The sequence below is a fragment of the Myxine glutinosa genome, unplaced genomic scaffold (assembly GCF_964187855.1).
Source record: "Myxine glutinosa unplaced genomic scaffold, kmMyxGlut1.1 SCAFFOLD_597, whole genome shotgun sequence".
NCBI lineage: Eukaryota > Metazoa > Chordata > Myxini > Myxiniformes > Myxinidae > Myxine > Myxine glutinosa.
Genome location: NW_027616693.1, coordinates 111,326 through 124,824, shown reverse-complemented (window position 1 = coordinate 124,824; position 13,499 = coordinate 111,326). Strand labels below are relative to the sequence as shown.

General features: G+C 39.3%; 1 pseudogene; it reads left to right on the top strand.

Annotated features, from left to right (window-relative positions):
• Positions 1-10,949, top strand: part of LOC144889031 (chloride intracellular channel protein 4-like) — a 54,529-nt pseudogene extending 43,580 nt beyond the window's left edge.
• The last annotated feature ends 2,550 nt before the right edge of the window (positions 10,950-13,499 follow it).

Here is a 13,499-nt window from a genome sequence, read left to right as displayed (position 1 = left end):
ATCCTCATTTCTCCATGGTAAATATAGCATCAGTTTTGCTCGATAGAAGTTACTGGAGTCTTTTTCAAAACTAAACTTTCTAAATCGAATTACTGCTTCACATCGACGTTTATGCATTGTTCCTTTGCCATCTTTCAACTTGATGTACTTCGGGAGTCTATCTCTGTCAGCTAATCCTGCCTGTTCTTGATCCATTTCTAATACTACAGGAACACTGTCATCTATCTCTTCACCTCTGTCACAATGACTAACCGTATAATTGGCAGCAAAATCAGCAAGGCACAGGTTTTCCAATATGTTAGGCCTTGAAGCATATCTTATGATGATGTTACTTTGGAATATATCCTCATCTCCATCATCCAGATCATCAAGCTCTTTTTGTGGTTTCAGCACAGCTGATCGTTCTGTTTTTGCATCAGTATTGACAAACAACACCTGTCTACTGAATTTCTTCATTGGCATTGACAAAATTCGATACACAGCTTCTTGTGCACTTACTTCACGATGGTTCAAGAATACTGATCCCACACGTCTCAACATTGTTTTGATGTCCTGATCTTTGTATTCTTTGCACACTTGTTTCAATAGCTCTCCTACACCTTTTTCATTCTTGGTCATGTAAGCAGCTACATACATAACACATGCATATGCATCAACAATGAACTGGATATCAATGTTTGCTTGCCATGCTTTCAATACAGTAGGATTGTATGGATTAACATTAACTTCAGAAGGGTTTCTCCTCAGCAGTATATGTTTGCCTTTCTCAGAAACTGGCAACGCATTTGCATAAAGTTCTTCTGGTACATTCGCCATATCCAACAGTTTTTTCATACTAACATTCTTTGGGGTACTTTCATCGGACAATACCTCTTTCACTTTGCTGAGAACACACTTGGCACTTTCCTTGACCAGTTTTGAATTTTGTTCATCTGGTTCTCTGGCAATGATAGTTCTTGAACTCGGTGGTTTTGGGTATTTGAATCGACAACAACCCTTTTTTCTACAGTAAGACGAGTGACTATGGACTTGCAACCTTTCAACTAATGTGTGTAGCACAGGATCATCATCTGGCAGAGCACAAGATACATGTTTGTCCATGAAAGATGCAACAGCTTCATCAGATGCAACATCTAATTTTGGTGCATTTTTTACCCAAAGTAATGTGTGAGCATGAGGAGATCCACGAGCTTGAAATTCTATACGGATCACATAGTCAACAATCTCACCTAGCGGATGAGCATTCGATTTCAGTACATCTCTGAACAAAAGCTCTAATCTGTATTGAAACTGGCGTGCAGCAGTGACAGGGTTTGATCTCAACCACATTGATCTATCTGCAAATGACATAATTTTCACATCATCGTCACTCAGTATTGTACCATACTGTCGAGCTATTGGTTGAATTACATCAGGCCATTGCATGTCGGCAGCAGATACTGTGAAAAACCATGTAGGATTACCTACTTGTCGAACCATGGCGAGTACATCATAAAATACAGTTTGAAAGTAGGCCTGTGTCCCTCTAACATTCTTCAGGATTCTATATGCATGGTCAGATTGTATAAGTCTACTCATGTGTTCAACACTTTTCACCATACCAGCTGTGAGTCTTTTGCCACGAAAGTGTTTGCCACTAGCTCTACGAAACATGAAGTGATTGATATCACTCTGAACTTGTTTGCTTTCAGTAGCATATTGTGCACTAAGGAGATATTCAATTGATTTCGCAAATCGTCCATCTACATCAAGTAGTCTTTGGTTGAAGTATTTTCGTGGAGTTAAATGAATTGGTCGATCAGTTGTCAGTGCATTTGATCCATCTGGATATTTATCTGGATGTGACAATTCCTCAAAATTAGGATCACTCAGAAGTGGCATTGGCTTCTCGTTATCTCCTGGTGCAACACTTATCAATTTGTTTACTAATTCTGGATTTTCATTCATCATGCTGGTTTCATATGGCAAGCCGCAAACTTTAGAAGCTTCTTCAAAAGCATGCTCATCTTCAGCAACTAGTTCCTCATCAGAGTCATCACTTAATGTGTTTTCCTTAGTCACAGTTGTCTTTCCATCACACGTTTCAGTCTCCAAAGATGATGCCACTCTACTCGTGTCAGACATATTAACATGTTTTTCAAGCACTTCGTCATTTGACAAGGATACACTTGTACCATCGCATACAGAGTATGGCTCAAACACAACATAGTGAGATTGACCAATCAATCCAAGATGAAATTCCTTATCACTGTGATATCTGGAACATACAGTGTGCATGGTAGAGCTTGACGTTGCATGAACATAAACAGTGAATGAAAACATATCTGCCAGTGCCTGTAGTGTTACGTGGTCTCCCCATTGATTTCCATATTGAACTTCATCAATGTACCTTATCCATTGCAACTCTCTTTGTGTTTCGATATCCTGTATTTCCCTGATAGCTCTATCATGTTCCGTTGGTTGCTCAGTATCAGCATTAGACAAATTTTCTGTTGCTATCCTGGCTGATATAAAGTCACGATAATTCTCAGCATTTGTGGTCATGAAATCAGCAACTTGTTCACGCAACAAAACTGGGTTACATGTAGTCACTCCTAGCCTGTCAAGGTGGTAACAAACAGAATAGAACATACAATTGCCATCACGTGGAACGTCAACAATATTCATCCTGTTTTTCCTAGCTAAGACATTCAACTTTGCATAGTCTGTCTGACAATGTTGTGGCAGATCTGACATTGATACATCAATCACAAATGTTGGTTGTTTTTCTTCTGAACAGCCCTGTGCTACACTTTCTGAACTATGGTCAGTAGAGCCAGGTGTTGATTGTGTTTCACACGAACTTTGTTTTCGTTTCTTCAAGCTAGGATCATCACAGCTAATTGCTTGCCAAAGCTCAATGTCATCATGTGCAGCATCACAGGCCCAGTTTTCATTGATTTCAATATTTGTGTAATGAGGGTTGTCTAACTTTAACCTGCGCAAAGCATTCAAAACTCTATCAGCATGTACATAATCATACATATAATGAGAGGAATGTTTCAGACTCCGTTTCAACTTCATGGGCACTATCTGTGATTCAGATGGCAATCGTGGGAACAGTTTACAAACAGCATCTAATTTTGATGGCACGTTAACTGCAGGACCATGTATACCATGTTGTTTTCCTCTTGGTAAACCAACCATTTTCATGAATGGGATTCTTTGCGATATCAATCTTAGTTCCAGCGCATTTAGGTCTTTCAGTTCACGTGGCTGTTGTTGTAGCGACAAGTTATTAGCCTTTGATTGTGCAGGCATTTTTCCTGTCTTCAGAGTCAAATCACATGTTCTACATATCCACTCTTGGCCATCATGCGACTTTAATCTATATGAAAGTACATCATTGAACAAACTGCTGGAACACTTCTTGTATCTATCTTCATTCAAGTGTATAACTGTCATTCTGTACATTAAACGGTGACATGAACAACATATATAATTTGCAGAATCCTTAACATTTTTCAAAAACTCTGAAATCACTGTTTCATTTTCTGGGATTATGTTAATCTTCACTTCTCTAATGATTCTCATTGATTTTTTCACATTTTCCTGTCTCAGTTTTCTCTTCTCTGGTGTTTCATTCTCACGAATGTGTTGCATTGAACTTTTCACTGTTCTCTGTCTTTTAACTCTCTTCTCTGTTGTTTCATTTTCCCTTGATTCTGTATGTTTCTCTTGATCTGTGTTCTGCCTCAGTTTTCTCTTCTCTGTTGTTTCGTTTTCCCTTGATTCTGTGTGTTTCTCTTGATCTGTGTTCTGCCTCAGTTTTCTCTTCTCTGTTGTTTCGTTTTCCCTTGATTCTGTGTGTTTCTCTTGATCTGTGTTCTGCCTCAGTTTTCTCTTCTCTGGTGTTTCAACCTCACGAATGTGTTGCATTGAACTTTTCACTGTTCTCTGTCTTTTAACTCTCTTCTCTGTTGTTTCATTTTCCCTTGATTCTGTGTGTTTCTCTTGATCTGTGTTCTGCCTCAGTTTTCTCTTCTCTGTTGTTTCGTTTTCCCTTGATTCTGTGTGTTTCTCTTGATCTGTGTTCTGCCTCAGTTTTCTCTTCTCTGGTGTTTCAACCTCACGAATGTGTTGCATTGAACTTTTCACTGTTCTCTGTCTTTTAACTCTCTTCTCTGTTGTTTCATTTTCCCTTGATTCTGTGTGTTTCTCTTGATCTGTGTTCTGCCTCAGTTTTCTCTTCTCTGTTGTTTCGTTTTCCCTTGATTCTGTGTGTTTCTCTTGATCTGTGTTCTGCCTCAGTTTTCTCTTCTCTGGTGTTTCAACCTCACGAATGTGTTGCATTGAACTTTTCACTGTTCTCTGTCTTTTAACTCTCTTCTCTGTTGTTTCATTTTCCCTTGATTCTGTGTGTTTCTCTTGATCTGTGTTCTGCCTCAGTTTTCTCTTCTCTGGTGTTTCATTCTCACGCGATTTTCTCATTCTTAACTTAGACTCTTCTCTTCTTTGAGCAGTGCTTTTGCCTTTTGGTTTACCCATGATAAACTTCCGAATTTACAAAAAAATTGGAAGATATTTATATCGATGTGTGCTTAAAATGTAATTTGTGCAGTAAATCAACAAAATCAGACTTTATTTAAAGTCGGTTTTTTTCGTAACTTTTCGTTTTTCTTTAAACCTTTTGTTTAGGACAAAGATGATGTGAAATTTGCTATGGATTTTGGTGACTTTTCTCTTTTTGATGAGGTGCGATGGAGTTTGATAATGGCAGGACCACGCGTGATAACGATATGAAGAATGATACCAGGAACAGCACCTGAAAAGAGAAAAAAAACACAAATAAGAATATTTGTAAGTTTATATTAATTTCTGAATTGGTATTTATTTTACGACGTTTGGACGAAGGCAATTCTACCCGTCATCTAACGCCCTTGCATCGGGTGACACAATTGTGAATTCAGAATTCAGTAAACATGGTTCAGTAGGGAAAACCTCAATTTTTCAACCAGGATGAAAAACAAAACTTGCTTCATGCCGGGCCTGAGTTTGAACACACGGCCCTGCAGTTAGTCTGCTGTATCCGGTTTATAGGAAAATCAGATATGATTTCTTTCATTGCCCTATACCACAAACATGTTATACCTAATAATTAAGCCTGCAGAAGTAATGGTAACTTCGCCCCCAAAACTGTCATTTTAGATCATATAAACCGCCCTAAAATTGGCCCTTTGGATCTGTACGAATGTGTAGCATTCGTACCATGTTCTGTCCCTTTGGATGATTCAACAGCACCCATACTGCTTGGGTACCTAGTAAGGTCCTAAACCTGCTACATGCATGATTAGAAAAGATGATCTTCGAGAAATGATAGAGTTTGAAATTCCAATGATAAAGTCCAATTTGAAGTTTCAGAAAATTCAAAAACATACAAATTCCAAAAATTATCTACTACTTTGAGGGGAGGAGCCCATACAATCAGTGTAACAAGTATTGAAAGAATCCACAATGAGCTCTTTGAGAAGATACACTTTGAAAAAAGTTGATAAGACACCGGCAGACAGATGACAGACGATGCCGGACGAATGAGTATCGGAAAAGCTCTGCTGACTATCACCACAGCAGATCTAAAAACTCTCACCAAAGTCAGCAGGTGATGTCAAGCGTTCGGCAAACAACTGTTCGGCAAACAAGTACAAAACTGCACCTGCAAAGAAAAAGTGAATATTCTCATCACCAAAAAACAATATTTTCCATTAAGATCAACATTGAAACAATTGAACTAATCATTCGAGCAGTTCCAACCGCTTGAATATTATTTACACAACTGTATTTATTTGCAAATCGCAGATGTAACTTTTGAGATATTAATTAGCTATTTCATAGGTATATTTATACCACAGGGGAACTAAAAATATAACATACAAGCATAGACACATTCAAAGTACATCGCCCCCACTTCAAATAAATAAATATCCTCCAGCGCGGCATTGCCGGGGCACCTTCGGCCTTCGACGCCCGGCAATACCGCCGTGCAGCTCATAGACACTGTATTGGGAGGGGGCGATGGACAACATATCCTTTGGCGTCCGCTGATGCTGCACCGCGTGCATTGTGTACAAATGCACTTCTGAGGTAAATGTGCACAAATAATACTTCGGATCGAGTGACATCGGCGGGCAATGAGATATCGTGTTATATATCGATTTTAGCCCGACAACTCAATGGTGAAAAATCACTTTAAAATTATCTGATCCGGATCCGGATTCGAAACGTCATCAAAATTGAATCACTTCTTTCTTGTCAGACACCCAACCAGTCCACCAAGTTTCGTCCAAATCTGTCCACAACATTTTGAGATATCCCGCTATGTATCGTTTTTGGCCCTATCTCCCAATGGTGAAGAATCACTTAAAAAATGATAGCAGCCGGGTCCGGATCTTCACCAAAATCGAATCATTTCGTCCTTGTCATATATGACATATGCTACCTCTCCGACAGATTCCGTCCAAATCCGCCCACAACTTTTTGAGATATCTTGTTCACAGACAAACAGACAAACAGACATGGGTAACACAGACACAGACACATAACACATCCTTCACCCACCTTCGATAGCAGGGGTAAATATGATTTATGGGTGAATATAATTTATGGGTAAATATGAATTATGAGTGAATGTTATGCCAGTAAATATGGGTAAATATGGCTAAATATCATGCAAGTGACCAAGCGGCGTGTGGGGGAGGGGGGGGGGGAGAGGGTGGAGGGGTTGTGGGGAGGGTGAGGGAAGATTTGTAATCGCATCTTTTTGAACTTCTGAATGAAGTGAATGTGTATATAAAATCTCAGTCTCACAATTTCCTCGCGTGCTTTAGTACGGAGCTCCACCAGGGTTAAGACCGAGTGTCTCAGTAACGTCCTTTCCGGCGTCACCATAGCTACGACTGGGTGGTGTCAGCAACGTCATTTCCGGCGTCACGGTCACGTGCACCAGCGTTTTGCCTCGTCCGGGGCGGGGTGTAATCGATTTGCTTTTCCATGTATAATGCCAGAGCCCGAGGCTGCGTTATCCAAAATATGATGAACGAGAACGGCACTTGGAACAACGCCCCCGCCAGGCTAAGCAGTTTATGTTTGTATGCACCGATAGACCAGATCTGGATTCGGACCTGAACCAAAATCGAATCGGCTTGTTCCTGTCACCGAACCAACTCATCCACCTAGTTTAGTCATAACTCATCCATAATTTTTTTAATATCATGTTATATATCGCTTTTGGTTTGATCTCTCAATGGTGAAGAATCACTGAGGAAATTAAATAATTCTTGTAGCCGAATCCATGTCCACATCTTCACCAAAATCACATCGATTCTGCCTTGTCACACCCAACCTGTCCACCAAGTTTCGTCCGAATCTGTCCACAACTTTATGAGATATCCTGCTGTGCATCGTTTTTGGCCCCATCTCCCAATGGTGCAGAATATTTTTTTTGCACCTCCATATCTCCGAAAGTGCTGAATAGAAAAAATTGAGACATGGCTCATTGTAAAGAACTCTCCATGTGGAATGAAATATGTTAATGATGACGTCATCAGTCACGTGGATCGGCCGCCATCTTGGAAAAACCGAAAAAATTTGCATCTCCAAAAGTGCTGAATAGAAAGAATTGCGACATGGCTCATTGGAAAGAACTCTCCATGGGGAATAAAATATGTTAATGATGACGTCATCAGTCACGTGGTTCAGCCGCCATCTTGGAAAATGGCAAAACTAGCACCTCCATACCTCCGAAAGTGCTGAATAGAAAAAATTGAGACATGGCTCATTGTAAAGAACTCTCCATGGGGAATAAAATGTGTTAATGATGACGTCATCAGTCACGTGGTCGGCCGCCATCTTGGAAAAACGGCAAAACTTTGCACCACGAAATCTCCAAAAGTGCTGAACAGAAAAAGTTGAGACATGGCTCATTGTAAAGAACTCTCCTTTGGGAATAAAACATATTAATGATGACGTCATAGGTCACGTGGTTCGGCCGCCATCTTGGAAAAACTTTGCACCTCCATATCTCCGAAAGTACTGAACAGAAAAAATTGAGACATGGCTCATTGCAACGAACTCTCCATGGGGAATAAAATATGTTCATGATGACGTCATCGGTCACGTGGTTCAGCCGTCATATTTGTCCTAAATGGCCGATAAAAAAGTACTTTCCGGCAAGTCCTCGGTCTCTGACCGATTTTTCATTTGTCTGTTTGTCTGTTTGTCTGTTTGGCTGTTTGTCTGTTTGCAGCACTGCGTCTACACCGTTGCACGGAGAATCGCCAAACTTTGCACACATAATGGTCTTGCCCTCTAATATACTGTGCCCCAATGATGACGTCATCGGTGACGTGGTTCGGCCGCCATCTTGGAAAAACCGAATAAATTTGCACCTCTATATCTCCGAAAGTACTGAACAGAAAAAATTGAGACATGGCTCATTGTAAAGAACTCTCCACGGGGAATAAAATATGTAAATGATGACGTCATCAGTCACGTGGTTCGGTCGCCATCTTGGAAAAACGGCAAATCGTTGCGCCACTATATCTCCAAAAGTGCTGAACAGAAAAAATTGAGACATGGCTCATTGGAAAGAACTCTCCATGGGGAATAAAATATGTTAATGATGACGTCATATGTCACGTGGTCGGCCGTCATCTTGGAAAAACGGCAAAACTTTGCACCACTATATCTCCAAAAGTGCTGAACAGAAATAATTGAGACATGGCTCATTGTAAAGAACTCTCCATGGGGAATAAAATATGTTAATGATGACGTCATCAGTCACGTGGTCGGCCGCCATCTTGGAAAAACGGCAAAACTTTGCACCACAAAATCTCCAAAAGTGCTGAACAGAAAAAATTGAGACATGGCTCATTGTAAAGAACTCTCCATGGGGAATAAAATATGTTAATGATGACGGCATCGGTCACGTGGTTCGGCCGCCATCTTGGAAAAATGGGAAAACTTTGCACCACTATATCTCCAAAAGTGCAGAATGGAAAAAATTGAGACATGGCTCATTGCAAAGAACTCTCAATGGGGAATAAAATATGTTAATGATGACGTCATCGGTCACGTGGTTCGGCCGCCATATTTGTCCTAAATGGCCAATAAAAAAGTACATTCCGGCAAGTCCTCGGTCTCTGACCGATTTTTCATTTGTTTGTCTGTTTGTCTGTTTGTCTGTCTGTTTGTCTGTTTGCAGCACTGCGTCTACACCGTTGCACGTAGAATCGCCAAACTTGGCACACATATTGGTCTTGCCCTCTAATATACTGTGCCCAAATGATGACGTCATCGGTCACGTGGTTCGGCCGCCATCTTAGAAAAACCGAAAAAATTTGCACCTCCATATCTCCAAAAGTACTGAACAGAAAAAATTGAGACATGGCTCATTGTCAAGAACTCTCCATGTGGAATAAAATATGTTAATGATGACGTCATCGGTCACGTGGTTCGGTCGCCATCTTGGAAAAACGGCAAAACGTTGCGCCACTTTATCTCCAAAAGTGCTGAACAGAAAAAATTGAGACATGGCTCATTGTAAAGAACTCTCCATGGGGAATAAAATATGTTAATGATGACGTCATATGTCACGTGGTCGCCCGCCATCTTGGAAAAACGGCAAAACTTTGCACCACTTTATCTCCAAAAGTGCTGAACAGAAAAAATTGAGACATGGCTCATTGTAAAGAACTCTCCATGGGGAATAAAATATGTTAATGATGACGTCAGCAGTCACGTGGTCGGCCGCCATCTTGGAAAAACGGCAAAACTTTGCACCACAAAATCTCCAAAAGTGCTGAACAGAAAAAATTGAGAAATGGCTCATTGTAAAGAACTCTCCATGGGGAATAAAATATGTTAATGATGATGTCATATGTCACGTGGTCGGCCGCCATCTTGGAAAAACCGAAACATTTTGCACCTCCATATCTCTGAATAGAAAAAATTGAGACATGGCTCATTGTAAAGAACTCTCAATGGGGAATAAAATATGTTAATGATGATGCCATTGGTCACGTGGTTCGGCCGCCATCTTGGAAAAACGGCAAAAACTTTGCACCACTATATTTCCAAAAGTGCAGAATGGAAAAAATTGAATTAACATTGACATTAACATTAACAAAAATTAACATTGAATATGTTAATGATGACGTCATGTATCACGTAGTTCGGCCGCCATATTTGTCCTAAATGGTCGATAAAAAAGTACATCCCGGCAAGTCCTCGGTCTCTGACCGATTTTTCATCTTTAATATCTGCTTTCCCGCTTGAAATTCAGAAAGCCGCTTAACTATATAATTGATGCGCAAACAGGATGGACGGGTGGCAGATGTCCCACTGGTCATGATGTTTGGAGTCAAGTGTTGGTGTGGCACAGAGTCAATGCTCTCAACATTTAATGTGTCATCTATAGATATAATCTTAAGAGGGACAGGTTAGTAGCTCAATTTCTGGTAAATAAACTCTACACTGATGATGACCAGTGACCCAGAAACACATCTGTTTTCAGAGAATTTTTTCAGAGATGATAATTTCAGTCAAACATTCATTTTCACATTGTCCATTTTGGTTTTGTGTTTTCTTTCCGGTTCTATGGCTATAGCACAGCAGCGGGCACTCATGCATACCTTGGAGATCCTTGATTTGTACCTGACGAGTCCACTGCCCGGAGACCTGGTGAAAGTCCATCAAAACGTTCGTTTCTAGATGGAAACCATCTCACACTGGCAGACTGCACTCTCCTACCCAAAGTGAATGTTATCAGGGTGAGAACACGTTTGCCTGTTTGAAGTGTGGTGTATGTACTTGTATAGGAAGTAGGTTAATGAGGATTTCACTCACTCAAATCTTAGGGTTTAATATCAACTTGATTTTTGATTGAATTTCAGTATAAAATTGTATCATTATGACCATATTGTTATTACCTCCACCACCTAAGGTGGATGGACGGAGGTTATGTTTTCACCCCTGTCTGTCTGTGAGCAGGATATCTCAAAGAGTTGTGGACGGATTCGTACGAAATTTGGTCGAAAGGTTTGGTATGTGAGGACAAATTCATTAGATTTTGGTGAAGATCCAGATCTGGATACTAGAATTTACAAGTGATTCTTCACCATTTTGAGTTCGGGCCAATAATAATATGTAGCATAATATCTCAAAAAGTTATGGACGATTCGGACGAACAGGATGTGTGACAGAGAGGAATCGATTTGATTTTCATGAAGATCCAAACCTGCTCTGCATAAGAGATGTTTTAAATTTTGTAAATTAATCGACACCATTGAGTGTAAAACGATAAATAGCACGATATACCATAAAGTTATTGACGAGTTGTGACAAAACTAGGTCAATGAGTTGGGTAGGTGTCCAGAACAAGCCGATTCGATTTTTGTTCAGGTCCAGATCCAGATCCGAGCTATGTGTTCTACCGAGCGCTGTTCTAGCTGTAATTAAACGTATTTGTGCTGTCGGTGAGACAATATAATTGACATTTGCCGCATACCAACCAAATTTTTCAGGGTGGTGGTTGTGGTGGTGTGGTTTTGTAGTTGTACTTTTAAAAAACTCAACTGGACTATGTCCAGCTGAGTTTTTGTCGACACCCAGTGTCCGTCGTCCGTCTGTCTGTCTGTCTGTCTGTCGTCTGTAAACAATTTGACGTCTACGCTCTGAAAGACACAAATATTGATGAAATTTGATGAAACTTGTTATGCAGCATCTTTAAGACATAAACTAATTTGGGATTGCATTTGGGCGTTACACGCCCAAAAATGGGCGCGGCAGGACGGCCATATTGAAAAATCAATTTTTGTCATATATTTTTAGCACATATAAACTATATAGTTTGTGGTTCTATTATGCATATTCTAACCATAGACCAGTTTTGTTCAGGTTCCCTGGAACCTCTAGTTTTTGTATACATAGTCGAGAAAATCAATTTAGGATGGATTCTTTTCATATCTGCTTGTTGTCAAAGATGGAAAGTTGTTTGTTTGGCATGGATAAATATTGTTTTGTGATTTCCTTCTTGCCATGACATGAAATATCTAACATTTTGCATAATCAATACGCATGACACAAATGACAATCAGTTATAACATTGCTGGTACAGAATCCCAACTTAATCTCTGATGCCAGTAGTAAGGTGTGGTATTAAAGCTTGCTCACGATTTCTATTGAATATCGAGAAGAAAGTCTGGTCATATTTGATGTTCTTCTTTCAAAAAAAGAAACAAAATGACGTGAAAATAATAAACAAAATTTAAATGACTTAAACAAGATGACCTATTACACAATGAAAGGTCTGAGGGACGTTTTGTACTCGGTTTTAGACAAACACTAAGGGCCAAATATATGAAAGGCGTTTAGGGAAAGTCTTGCTCACACACACGTAACCCTTAAACGCTGAAAAAACATCATTGTACGAGCACAGCTAGTCGCATGTTTAAATAGCAATTTACAAAGGGAGATAACCAGAAATATCATGCTCACAAACAAACAAACAGGAAGATGCCATGCAGAGCACTACTTGCAAAATCCACCTCCACCCCCCAAAAAAAGTTGCCATAGTTACATCAAATTGTCCATTTCATTAAGATTAAAATTGACCATCTTGATCATAGATCTGTTCAATCAGATTAAAATTGATGATTTTTCAGATGAAAATTGATATTAGAAGTTTGACCTTGAGTTGTACTTTGACATTTGACCTCAAAAATAGTTGGGTTCCCAATTCAATTACGAACTATGTAATTGCTGTTTAATTTCAAGTTAATAGAATAAAAATTGATGATTTTCAAATGAAAATTGATTTTAGAAGTTTGACCTTGCGTTGACCTTTGACCTTTTTACCTTAAAATAGTTGCTTTTACAATTCAGTGATGCACTATGTAATTTCTGTTTAATTTTCAATTTGATAGGATAAAAATTGATGATTTTCAAATGAAAATTGATTTTAGAAGTTTGACCTTGCGTTGACCTTTGACCTTTTTACCTTAAAATAGTTGCTTTTGCAATTCAGTGATGCACTATGTAATTTCTGTTTAATTTTCAATTTGATAGGATAAAAATAGATGATTTTCAAATGAAAATTGATTTTAGAAGTTTGACTTTGATTTGACCTTTGACCTTAAAATAGTTGGTTTCCCAATTCAGTGAGGTACTTAAACAGCAAAACAATTGCTGTTTAATTTTCAGGTCAATTGGATGAAAAATGACAATTTTAGAAATTTGACCAAGATGACCTTTGACCTCAAAATCAATAGGCTTCTTCCGTATGACCAACTCTACCATCTGGGGAAGTTTCGTGAAGATCGGTTTAAAATTGTGACCTGTAGGCAATTGACAGACAGACAAACAGACAGAATAATGCACAAGACCAACCAACATACTTGAAAAATCTTCAATTTTGCAGGTAACAAACAAACAAACAGGTGAAAACTTGTGGAATTTGTAAAAAA